The sequence below is a fragment of the Vigna radiata genome, chromosome 1, assembly GCF_000741045.1.
Source record: "Vigna radiata var. radiata cultivar VC1973A chromosome 1, Vradiata_ver6, whole genome shotgun sequence".
Taxonomy (NCBI): domain Eukaryota; kingdom Viridiplantae; phylum Streptophyta; class Magnoliopsida; order Fabales; family Fabaceae; genus Vigna; species Vigna radiata.
In genome coordinates, this window is record NC_028351.1 from 6,692,927 (window position 1) to 6,705,966 (window position 13,040).

Consider the following 13,040-nt stretch of genomic DNA (forward strand, 5'->3'; position numbering starts at 1 on the left):
GAAATTTAGAAAATTTATATAAAAATTGTATAGATTTTAAAATATATTAAAATGATGTAGGATGAATTTAATAAAAGAGAGAAAAAATTAGAAGGGTGTAAGTTGACTTTAATAAGAAGGAGAAAAAGTTAGAGGGGTGGAAAATCACTTTACAAAGAAAGAGAAAATATTAAAATAATATTAATTAAGGTTAAAATGGTAATTTTTGGAGGTGCAGGATGAAAGTTTGGAGATAGAAGATGAAACACCAATTATTAATGAGGTACTACTAATCAAAACAAGAAAAAACTATATATTTAGTTTCTTTTTGTGTTCATATGTGTCTTCTTAACAAAGGAGTTGATTGATTTGGATTAAATATCATGAAAACTTATTATCTCTATTTTTTTTCTTGAAATAATGCTTACCTCTGCTTTCTTACATCATTATAATGGTTTATTTATATAATGTAAGTATATCAGTTTTCTAAACAAGAGAATGATGTGTAAAGTAAAAGAAAATGATAATATTTTACAATGATGTATTTATTTATCTATATAAGTGTAAAGCTTATAAAATTTACTGAGATGTATATGTAATGTAAAAATGAATGATAATGTAATATTTTTAAAATGAAAAGGAGATTTGTGTAGGATTTTTAAAAATAGGGTTTAAGTGTAATTTCGAAAAACAAAAGTGTAATTTATTGATTAAAATATGCACAACTAGTTTGATGGTGTTATAAAACCTACATTTTTTTATAAGATTTTAGTATAGTAAAAAGTATAAAGTGAAATATAATAGGAACAGAAAATATATGATTCTTTTATTAATTAAAAAAACAGTGACAATTTTTTTTTTTTTTGAGTAAGCAATTGAATTAAAAATAACGATTAAAACAAAGAATTGATAATTGAAATTCAACAACTTAAATATCTTATTTTAGTTGGGAAACACTTCAAAGTTATGAATCATCAGTTTACAAAACATCTGAAAGTTACATGTGAAACCATAAAAAACAACAATTGATATATTATTCATGACAGATTCAATACTAAGTACGAAAACTAGGGTCAGTGAAGAGAAGCATGATGTTTGATTATGTTCTTCTTGTTCCCACAACATGCAACTCTTTCATCTTCTTCTTCTATCTTCTCTTTAGAGAATCACATGCATGCTTAGATAGGTTCAACAAATATGGTTTCCTGTCATCAAGTATTTACAAAGGCACAAGTAATTTCAGCATATGCTTAGACAAAAACTTAAAAGGAAAACAATGATCTGAAACACTATTCATGTTAAACTCACACCAAGGAAAATTGTTCCTATGTAGTGATGTTTGCTTTCAGTTGCAGATAAGATCAAAGTTTGAGAAGGGAGACGAATTTTCGCACACTGCACAAAAGATACTCAAATTTAGAATAGATTGTTGCACTTTCTAACCAAAACCTTGCAGAATAGATAGCTGTACTTATGCCCTAATCATAAGTAATTTATCATGTTTTTTTCATTAAGATTCAAACTACAATTAATGTTTATGTAAATTGATAAAATAACATGTTTTTCTACATTATTGCTATGAGTATAGATGACTAACCAGTTTTTTGTTCTTCAGATGTTCGTATAAGTCAAGATTGTTGAATTGCATTACACTGAAGAACACATAATCTACAGGCTGACCATAAATACTGCATTTAAATGTAATTGAAGTATATGTAAGATTTTTTCACAAAAGTATTTTAAAGAGTACTTAGCAATAGCATTGTGGCTTCAAATTACTTTATTGTATGGGATACAGCTTTCTCTGATAAATAGAGGACAATCTCTAGCCTACTAGACCAATTCTCAGTGAGCCTGCAATGAAAAAAAAATTATTATGCTTCTGATATTAATTATACATGTATTTATTAATGGAGAAAAATAAATTTCAATCGTTGCTAGTTATATTTTGATTACGAAAATCTAACTGTAAAGTTTTGTAAAAAAAAAATTAGAACTAAGAATATAAGGAAGATATATACACTTACGTTAAGGGCGATGTTTCTCTTTTGAGAGCCTGTTTCATAAGTAGAAAGATCGGTTATTTAGCAAATTGACACAATTATTAGAATGTTTTTGCTAAAAAAGTAGAACATAGATCACTTATAATCCCATTTAACAAAGTAGATGTTCAAGGCATATAAAGATTCATTGATTCTATCGTACCTTTGCTATAAGAAAGGAGGTGCGATTATTGTGAATAGTTCCAACCAAACATCCCTAGAGATGCATAAGAGAAAGAGAATTGTAAGTCAATCATTTTTTGAAGATGATATATTAAGTAAGTTTACCATTGATAACAAATAGGGAAAAAAGGAATGAGAATAACATAGGGATATGAAATTATAGAGTAACAGTAAGTAACAAGACACACTCTTACATTCATTTGACACAGAATATAAGAGTAAAATGGTTTTAAAAGTATAATGTTTTGTATCTTTAAAAAAAAAGAAGAAAATAAAAAGTAAGTAAAGATAGTATCAAATGAATGTAAAAAATTTAGGTGTGTCAAATAATATTTTTCAAAATTATACGATGGTGTAATGTTGAATGAAGCTGATATAAGCTTACCTCCCATGCATGCATGTAGGGTTGAAAGTTTGTAAAAGATGGTGAGAAAGGCAAAATATTAGTGTGATTAAATTGAGGTGTTGCAGATGCAGGAGGAGCCCTAGTGCTTGATCCCACTGCAGATCTACCAAATTGAAAATGTTGGTGACCACCACCACCACCATTGTTAGTAGCATAAGGAAGCATTGATGATGAGTATGGTTGAATATTCAATGAATTTCCAGTTGAACCAGGGAACATTGACATGCCTCCAAGAAAACCGATGTTGTCTCTTTCTTCCATAACCACTCCTTTTGAAGACCCTTCTCCTGCTGTCAAAGCTGGTGTTGTGGATACCATTGCTGGAATTCAATGTCAAATTCATTGGTTCAACCATTTGGGAGAAAAATAACTTGTCAGATATTGCAAATACAGACAACATAGAAAGAGAAAGAACCTTGAAGATTTATGGGAAATCGAGTGTTATTTGTTCTCTTTATTGATTCTACCCATTCTTCTGTGCTTGGATCCATTATCCTTTTCCCTCGAAAGGCATCATGTGCCTCCTTAAATTTTCTTGACAGTAAAACAGTAAATTGATCCATTCTAGTACTGCTGATGGGAATGGTTGATACTATAGAACCATCATTTGCCTACAAAAGAAGAAAAAAATAGCTATGTTAGAATTCAAAATGAGTTTGAGTTTCATATTCGATATAAAAATTGAAAAAGATTACAATTATATAAGTAGAAAGACTCGTAAATTCATTATTCTAAATGAACACATTTTCATATCAGTGAAAAGGAGATTAGAGAGATGAACTTTTACCACGTTGAATATCAGTTCAAAACTTGGGTGTTGAATTGGAGATATTATTGATAGGGACACTGCTAACTGCGTGTAGTAGTAACATGATTACAGTGAGTATGAATAGAATGCTAACATGGAAAAAAAGAATGAAAGAACATAGTTCCAAGACATTACCGGACCAAACATTTCTGCCACCTCGTAAAAATCAGCATTTACATAATGTAACGTTGTGCCAATAATCCCTGCTTTAGTAATCTCAGGGACAGAGACCAACATTCTGGTAGGAAATGGATCTCTTGCTGCTACAACAACACAATGTCTTTCTCCATTATAGTACTCTTGTGCTGTCATTACATTAGAAGGCCTTGGAAACATCTATTGGAAATGTATATGCAATTAGTTATGTTACATAACAGTTATTAATAACAATGTCAGATACTTTTACACCTGATATAAGAATAAATAGTCATAAAAATATAAAAATTTGTATTTTTAAAAAAAAAAAAAAAATAGTATCAAATGAATATAAAAAATTATGAACAGAATAAAAAGAATACTAAATATGTGTTGACATGTACATACCATTAGGGCCTTTGCAAGGCCTTCCACCATATCATGTTGGTTTAGATTATCTCCATTAAAAGCTAAGCATGATAAAATGCTTAAAAAATAATTCACATCTTTTGTCCAATGAATATATTGGACGTCCAACCCTGCACACAAATACATATATAATCAAATTTATGGTTTTTGCTATAAAAAGTACTGTCTTTTTTTTTATTTATTTATTATGGAATAGGCCTTTTCTGAGAAGGAATTATGTTTCAGAAATAGTTTTTTTTATTGTAAGAAATTATTTATTTATTGACAAAATTTTACTAACAGATATAAATTTGTTGATAAAATAAATTTATAGATAAAAAGTATCAATAAATTTTAAATATTTGTTAATATTGAATATGTTAATAAAATTTACTAGTATTTAAAATTGGTTTTAAAATTTTTATTATTGATGAATATTTTTCGATAATAACAAATTATAATGAAATTTTTAGCAATTCATTGATAAATTTTATTGATAAAATAAATGTTAAAATTTCTACCATTTATTTGGAAGTTTTAATTATTTTATAATAAATTTTATCGATAAATTTTATCAAAAATAAATATATGATAAAAAGAAATAGATGGAGTGGACTTAAAAAAATGACTACAGAATTGTTATAAATTGAATTCAATAAAAAGATGTCTTGGAAAAAAAATGTAATAAAAAAAAGAAATACCTATATTGGAGTTGGAATTATACATGACTAGACCCAACTCACATAGTGCTTCATTAGCTTCCTGTGAATAAATGATGCATGGCAAGGGAAGACATATATTGTAGATTTAGAAACTACACAAAATTTTCAATCAAAAATATATTAAAATAATCTTAACAAGTACGAATTTAGTATGTATATACTACAAAAGTATTTTTGAGAAAATTTGTAATTTTTGTAATTTTATATGTAAGGTTGTCAAACTAGTTTTGGTTTTAAATCAATAAATTTATGTCACATTACATTAAAATAAAAAATTAAAAATATAGAAAATATTATAAAATATACCTCTTCTATTGAGTTGTAAAAGAAGGTCCTGCATAATCAATAAACAAGGCTATTAATAATTCATTTAGCATAATTGTGGTTACAAATTCAAATCTTTTATTTACTTACACTAAAACAATTGATTTCATTCATAAAACAAAGCTAGCTAGATCATTTTATATATAAAGAAATGGTGGACGAAATACAACATGAATAAATAAAAATGCACAAAGCATAAAAAAAACAGCATTATACAACAATATAAAATACAATTAAAAAAAAATAAATTCTGCCACTTTTTTCTTGCTCAAATTAAGGGTTTAGACATTTGCTTTTACAGTTTTCTGTTTTTCTTTATTAATTCTTAATAAACTTTATTAATTAGTGTGACATTTATTAGAGAATATGTATTAATGCACATAAAAAAATAATTTATTTTTATTTTTATCCTTAAATGTCAAGAAAAAAGATAATAAGTTTTAATAATTTCATTTAGTTGCATGTCATCTAATATATATAATGTGATACAAATTATAATTTTTATATATACTTGGAAAATATATGTGGTGTGTTTACCTTTATTGTTATAAATAGATTTAATTTAAAAAATAAATAAATTGTGATTTAAAATGATAAAACGATGAAATAATTTAATTTAAAAAATAATAAAATTCAAATTAATGACGATTTAAAAAATGAAATTATTTTAATTTAAAATAAGAAGTTCGTGGGTAAAAAAAATTATAAGAAAAAACTATGTGAAAAAGAAAATCTTAAGTAGCAAAAACATACCTGACAATTTTCTGGAGATATTCTGAAACAATGTTGGGCCAGTATGGAGCCAAGGCTGAGCTGCCATCTACAAGTATGTTTAACCATTTCTTAGCTGCCATTTTTGTAGAATTGAGAGCTTAAATAACAAAAATGAAGAAGGTGAGAATGAAGAAGATGAAGCACTACTTATAGTGTTGTGGTCTCCACCCTCATTAACATATTGCATTGACTTTTGTCATTTCGTTATTCATGGATGAGAGATACTGACAAATACTCCATTCTTTTTATTGCATGCATTTTAAAATTCATTTTGGAAAATATAATTAATTTTAATAGGTTTAATCATTCTCCAATGTTAATTAGTCTCTGTGTTTAAAAAATTCAAATAATGTGATCCCTATCATTAAATTGATTCAACAACGTTATATAAGTGGTTTAGTGACGTGGAATTTCATATTTTTTAAAAAGAAAATTGTGAAAAATTTCATTGAAATCTTAATTTGTTATTTCTTCTTCTTTCATCTTCCTTTCCTTTCAAAACTTTGTTTATTTCCTTTCAACTTTGTTCATCAATCTTAATCACTTGATTGAAACCCTTACATTCTTTACATGTGTATCATGACTTTCAAATATGGCTAAATAATTAAAAAAAATTCAATTTCTATGCAAAACCCTAAAATAAAAATCTTTAATTTCATTCTACTTTTGTTTCTTCCATTATTATGAAAGATATATAGATTTGTAGATACTAATACGGGTTGTCTTATGATGGTGTTCTTCTTTCTTTATTCTTTTCGAATCTATATAACCTAACAACATAATAGAACAACACGACAAGTAGAAGGTTTAATGTGAGATCAATCTCTAAGTTGCGACATCACATAGCCACGCTAGTGCTTCGACAAGATGTTATAAGCTTCAACAATGGTGAAAGTTGTGGGTTTATGGTGATTGCAGATGAAAAAACTCTGATGACTACAATGATATTGGCAAAGTAGCAAAATTACACAAGAAATAGATTGTGCCAAAAAGGACAGTGATTTTGAACCCCAACCGTTGTGACCACAAACGAAGACGACATAGAGAGACACGATAGTCATGAACAACTATAAGCAGATGACGACAACATCAAAAAAGCCCTGATTGAACCAACAGGATGAGCATGGTGGTTGAGCGGCGCAACGTAAGAAGTGTTAATTAGGGTTTGAATGAAATTTTCTCAAATTTGTTATTAATTTTTTTTTTATAAAAATGAAATTTCATATTAACATGTCATGCCATTTAAAAAATTCATATAAGCACCAAAGTATTTGTTAATGCCTATTTGTCAATTTATTGTCAAGATTTTATTGTTTCAATTTTTCAAAATTAGAAACTTAATTGATAGAAAAAATTTAATAGACTAATTTGAGATTTAAATCCAAAATAGGAACCTATGAAATTATTAAACCATTTTAATAAAATACTTAGAAAATGTTTTTCTTTTTTTCCTATTTAATACAATAAATTGTAGTATAAATTACTTAGAAAATATTATAAGAAATAAAAGTATAATGAAAAAAATAATAAATAAGCTATTGAATTTTTAAATAAATAAATAAAATTTTAGAAAGAGTAGAGTATAAACTTTTGTAAAAATTTATTATTATTGTAATGATTTGTAAAAAGTTCTATGAAAGATGGAATAAAAATATATTTATATTATTATTATCACATATATTTTTAAAATAAATTTAGAAATGTAATAAAAGCACTGGAAATAGAGTCAGCTTATTAATTGTCTAAACCATTGTGAAATGGTTTATAAAATAATAGTTAGTAATTTAACTTTTATATTTAAAACTATGATTTATCATTGGTTTTATATTATTATTTTTATTTACGTGAGTTTAAAAATACCATTATTAAAATATAAAAGTGTCACGTGTTAAATTGTTTTAGGCGTGTTAAAATTTGAAAAATATTGTCAAACTGGATTTTTTTTTCTGTGGTGAACCACGTCTTAAAAGTTGTTTTGCAAGCAAATGAAATTGCATGGTGATTTTGGATTTTCATTGACAAAATGCTGCTATAATTCCACATAGGTTTTTCTATTTTTTTTTTAATTTCCCTGTGTGTTAGAAGATATGTTTAATGGTATTTAAAATTTATTTGCGTCTTTAATCTGTAAATAAATGTTCATTAACGTCCGTAAGCAAAGGCATAATTATGCAATTTAAATTTCCAATGACAGTATAATGGTTTAAATAAATATACTTTTAAGAGGGTTATAAATGAAAATTAATGTATATTGAAAAAAATTTAATGCACAACCTTTATAAATTATTATATTTTTAGTCATTTTAGAAATATAGTGTTGGAGAAATGGACCAACTTGCAAAATTCGAAGATTTAATTACTTTTTTTTTTCTCTAGTTTTGTTACAATGTGTCAAGTTAGCCTTATATTTTAAAAAAGTTTAAATATCGTTCACACTCATAAAATTTACCTTAATCGAGTTCTTTTCGTTAAATACACAGAAAGACAATTGACTATGTGTTGACGTGACAAAAGAGTCTCCAATTTTTTTTCTCTCTTATATATGCTCTCTTGCATTTTCTTCTCTCTCTTATGCACTAGACATTGAGTTAACTCTTTCTCTCTCTTTGACACGGATAAAAAAGTTTTTGTTTTTGATATTTTGTAAAAACGATTCAAGTTGTTTTTTTTTTCCTTACAGTGTTGAAAACGCTTACAGCGTTAAAAAACACTATAACGACATTATGTTCAACTTAGTCAACAGTGAATGACTTGTCTAATTTTCATTACGTGACAACTATGACCCAACTAACGTGACAATGTTGATGTAAAAGAAAAGGAAGACACCTAATATTTCAAAATAACTAGGGTTTGCTTCTTCATCCAAGAACCAAGGAGCAACGCCAACATCAGTCACCGTGCCGATATAGTGCAACCAAAGACGTTGATGCCGTGTTTGACGTCCATGTCGTTGACGCTCTCATCTTGTTCTTCTTTTTTGTGAGGAATTTCGAAAAGACTTTCACTATTTAAGAATAAAGGCTTCAAAGTAATTACTATACATAAATACCAAAAGAAAACAACTAGAAAGAACACCAACAAAAATGAAACTAGAAGCTAAAGATGCTCCAATTCGAAATGAAACAAGTTCAAAGTTGTGTTTGATAAGAATAATAACGTGTTTCCTCTTTTTGTATCAAACTAGATGACATCATCCATGATGCGTCTCAAATTGATGAATCTGATTATGTGACCTTACAATCATAATTTTACAGTGACAAGCACGAACAAAAGAGGCTTCATCTTTTATATATATATATATATATATATATATATTTCATCATACGATAACCATTTTAACACAAAAAAGAACTTTCTTTTCTTCATGTTGGCTTATAAAAAAAAAGAATGCATTACAACATAACGTTTCTCACATAATGTCCAAGTAGCAACTACAATGGTATGAAATAAAAGAGGTGTGTAAGCCAAGTTTGAGTACAAAAAAGAGGTGTGTAAGCCAAGTTTGAGTACAAATTTGTGACATCAAAATTAATACAGTGTGTAAAAAAATGTATACTATATACTGAATCACTACATAACCGAAGGTCGAAAGCAGAGCAAGTAGTTAATTTCGGTATCCTTTACTTTGGTGTCGAGAGCAGAACAAGTAGTTAACATTGTCATATCAATTGGGTTGATATTATCACGTAATGAAAAACTGGATAAGTCATTCACTGTTGGTTAAGTTGAACATTACGCCGTTAACATTTTAAACACCGTAAGTAAAAAAAGACCAACTTGAACGGTTTTGACAAAATATAGAACAACGGTAAACATATGAAAAAAAAGATAAGACCACTATGAACAAACCCTGACAAAACGATGGATCATAATAGATATTAATCCAAAATAAAATGACTCATTGATTATAGTTTCTAAGAAATAATTTATGTGTTGGAATAAGAATATTAATTTAAGTTAAAAGGTTAAATTATTAATTTTTAAGTTCTACACACTTGAATTAGAGTAATTTGAATTTATTAACATCGTTGGAAATGTTGGTATAATGAAAACTCATGCAAATGAATACAAAGTTGAGACTTATGTTAAAATAGTCTTTTCTATCTCAAATGAAAAATATAAGATTTATTTGAAAGGTTTAAAAAATTAAAAATTTAACTTTTTTAATAACAAAAATTAACAATTAATATGTAAGTGCATAAATTCTTTACTCCAACTAATTAAATAGTTTCTTTATTTAAAGAGTAGAATACATTGAAGTAATGCCACCATTGATGCACAAGGGCCCACACAGTCTCTCCTTTATCGTCTCTTCATTTGCATACTTAGTTCATTTGAACAAATGTAACATCCTGTCATTTATTGATTTGTCAAAATTAAAGTATTGAGAAAAACAAAAGGTTACAACATGTGTGTAGCTAAATGTTCGACAGACAACCTAAGAAGAATAATAATATGAAATCTTATTTACATTACACTCACCGCAGGGAACACTGTTCCTATGTAGAAGTGTCTGTTTTTCGTTGGAGATATGATCAAAGTCTGAAACGGGAGATTAACTTTCGCACACTGCAATGCCAATATATACATCATTGGAAAAAGTAATTTCTATAAATTAGACTCATATATTATTTCCAACATTTTGATTGTTTAATGAAGCTCCAGCAGAAAGACATAATACTTTTTTTGATAGTGTTGCTGTAAGTACAGATGACTGACCAGGTTTTTCTTCATAAGATATTCATACAAGTCCAGATTGTTGAAATGCAACATATAGAAGAAAACATAATCAATGGGTCCACGAAAAATCCTACATTTAAATGTTTTCAGGAAATAGGTAAGATTCCTCACAGAAAGAAGTGTTCGTTTAAGAACTAACATTGGAATTGTTAAAAAAAATTACGTTATAGTATAGTTGAGAGCTCTCTGTGGTAAATAGAAGGCTACTTCTAGCCTACTGGACCACTCATTCGTAAGCCTACAATGAACAAAAAAATTAGATGACAGTCACGTTATACTGATATCATTCATCTGTAGCTATACATGATTAAGGAAATGTAACAATTAGGTTATATATATATATAGAAAATTTAGGACCATGGAAGGTAAACTTACATGAAGGGTGATGTTACTCTTCTGTGAGCCTGTTGATGGCATATATAATTGTTAGAATGTTGATCTTCACTAGCAAACTATTTCTAGCCATGAAATTTTATAGGTTAATTGCTTCTATCATACCTTTCCTCTCTGAAGGTTTTTGCGACTCCTGTGCGTTTTTGCAATCAAAGTTCCCTGGAGACCAAAGATTAATTTTATATATATAGAAAGTACGTGTTTGCATGCAGACATTCCGCAGGTAGTTTCTTTAGCAGTAAATAATGTAGAATGAAATATGGATATAACTGGTGTTAGAAAAAGATTAAAAAGCTACATACAACACATAGAAACATGGAATGTTTCCAAGATTATGGCAATTATGAAGTGATATATGTTATGTATATGTGTATAATGAACTTACCTGCCATGCTTGCACGAGATTTAGAGAGTTTGAAGATGGTTGTGGAGGCCAAAAATCAAAGGGATTAAATTGGGGTGTAATGGGTGGTGGAGGAACCCCATTTGGTTCATACGTAGGTCTACCGTATGGATCAAACCCAGCTGCTAAGTATGGAATACGTGCGAAACCATTGCTACTAGTGGTAGTAGTAATATTAAGCGTTTGTGGGGCTAAGTAGGGTAGAATATTCAATGAGTTTTGACTTGAATGAGAGGTTGGTGGATCAACCATGCCTCTTTCTTCAACTAATCCTTCTGAAGACCCTTCTCTTGTGGAATTTTCTGCATTGGAAACAACCATTGCTGGAGTTGAAAACCCTACTGAGACAGCTTGGGATACTGTGTTTGTAGTTTCCTGTTCATGACTTTGCTTCATTTTCATAACAAGCAAATGAAAACAAGTTTAAGTAATAACAAATACAAAATCAGAGTAATTAATATCACTTTAATTGGCATTTTCATCCTTGATTAATTATATGAAGAAAGGGAAAACATCTCCAACTATTCTACACTTACAAGTCTATCTCTTGCAGCTTCTGTATTTCTCCCTCCACTCATCATCATCTTAGCAATTGTGAATAGGTCTTCTGAAAATATATATTTCAAATCACTTTGCATCTATTGCAAATGCACGGTAAAAAACAACATCATCCATTTCCAAGTTCAAGTACATTTTGTGCAGAGATTGCAAAAAAACTGTCAAATTGCAGCAATAATAGCTACACGATGTTTGGAAGATTTGTATTGAAATAAAGCTAATAACTTTCAGTTGTCGTCGATCAATCCATGTTTACAACTTAGATACTAAAAAATAACATAGTTCTTGAGACAAGGACGAAAATTGATGAACACAGAGAGCAAGACAACCTTGATTGTCGTTAGCATAATGTATAGGAACCCTAATATCATCTGTGGGTGGATCCATTGTTCTTTTCCCACGAAGGGCAACATGTGCCTCTCTAAAATTCCTTGACAGTATAACATTAAACTGACCAATTCTAAAATTAGAAATAGGATCGGTTTCCAGTGGAGAACCATTATTCCCCTACAGAAGAAGGAAAACAAAGTTAAGTATACGAACCAAAACATATACATGAATAATAAACCAGTCATTCATTCACAGTATACAACTATAAACCTTGCTTAGATCAATCAAAAGTATTTCATTCAATAGATATATCTTACTTAACAAATAAGATATTTCAGGATGTTAATTATATATGAAGATATAAACTTTTACCATATTGAATATCACTTCAAAACATGGATGTTGTACTGGGGATATTATTGAAAGAGATACTGCTAACTGCATGCAGTAACATGAACATAATCAGCATAAATCCAAAGCTATGAATTAGTAACATGAACATAATCAGTATAAAGAGAGTTTCATGACATTACTGGACCAAACAATTCTGCCACATCGTAGAAATCTGCATTTAGAGTATATAATTGTGTGCCAACAGTTTTTCCTTGATTAATCTCTGGCACAGAGACTGTCATTTTCCCAGGAATNGGATCTCTTGCTGCTACAACAATACAATGTCTTGTCCCATTATAGTATTCTTCTGTTGTCATGAAATTAGAAGGCCTTGGAAACATCTGCTTATAAGGGCATGATTCACATNACACACTTTTATTATTGTTTGCAAATCCCGTATGCAAGATAGTTATATCAATATAGTAAAAGAAGTATCTGTTAA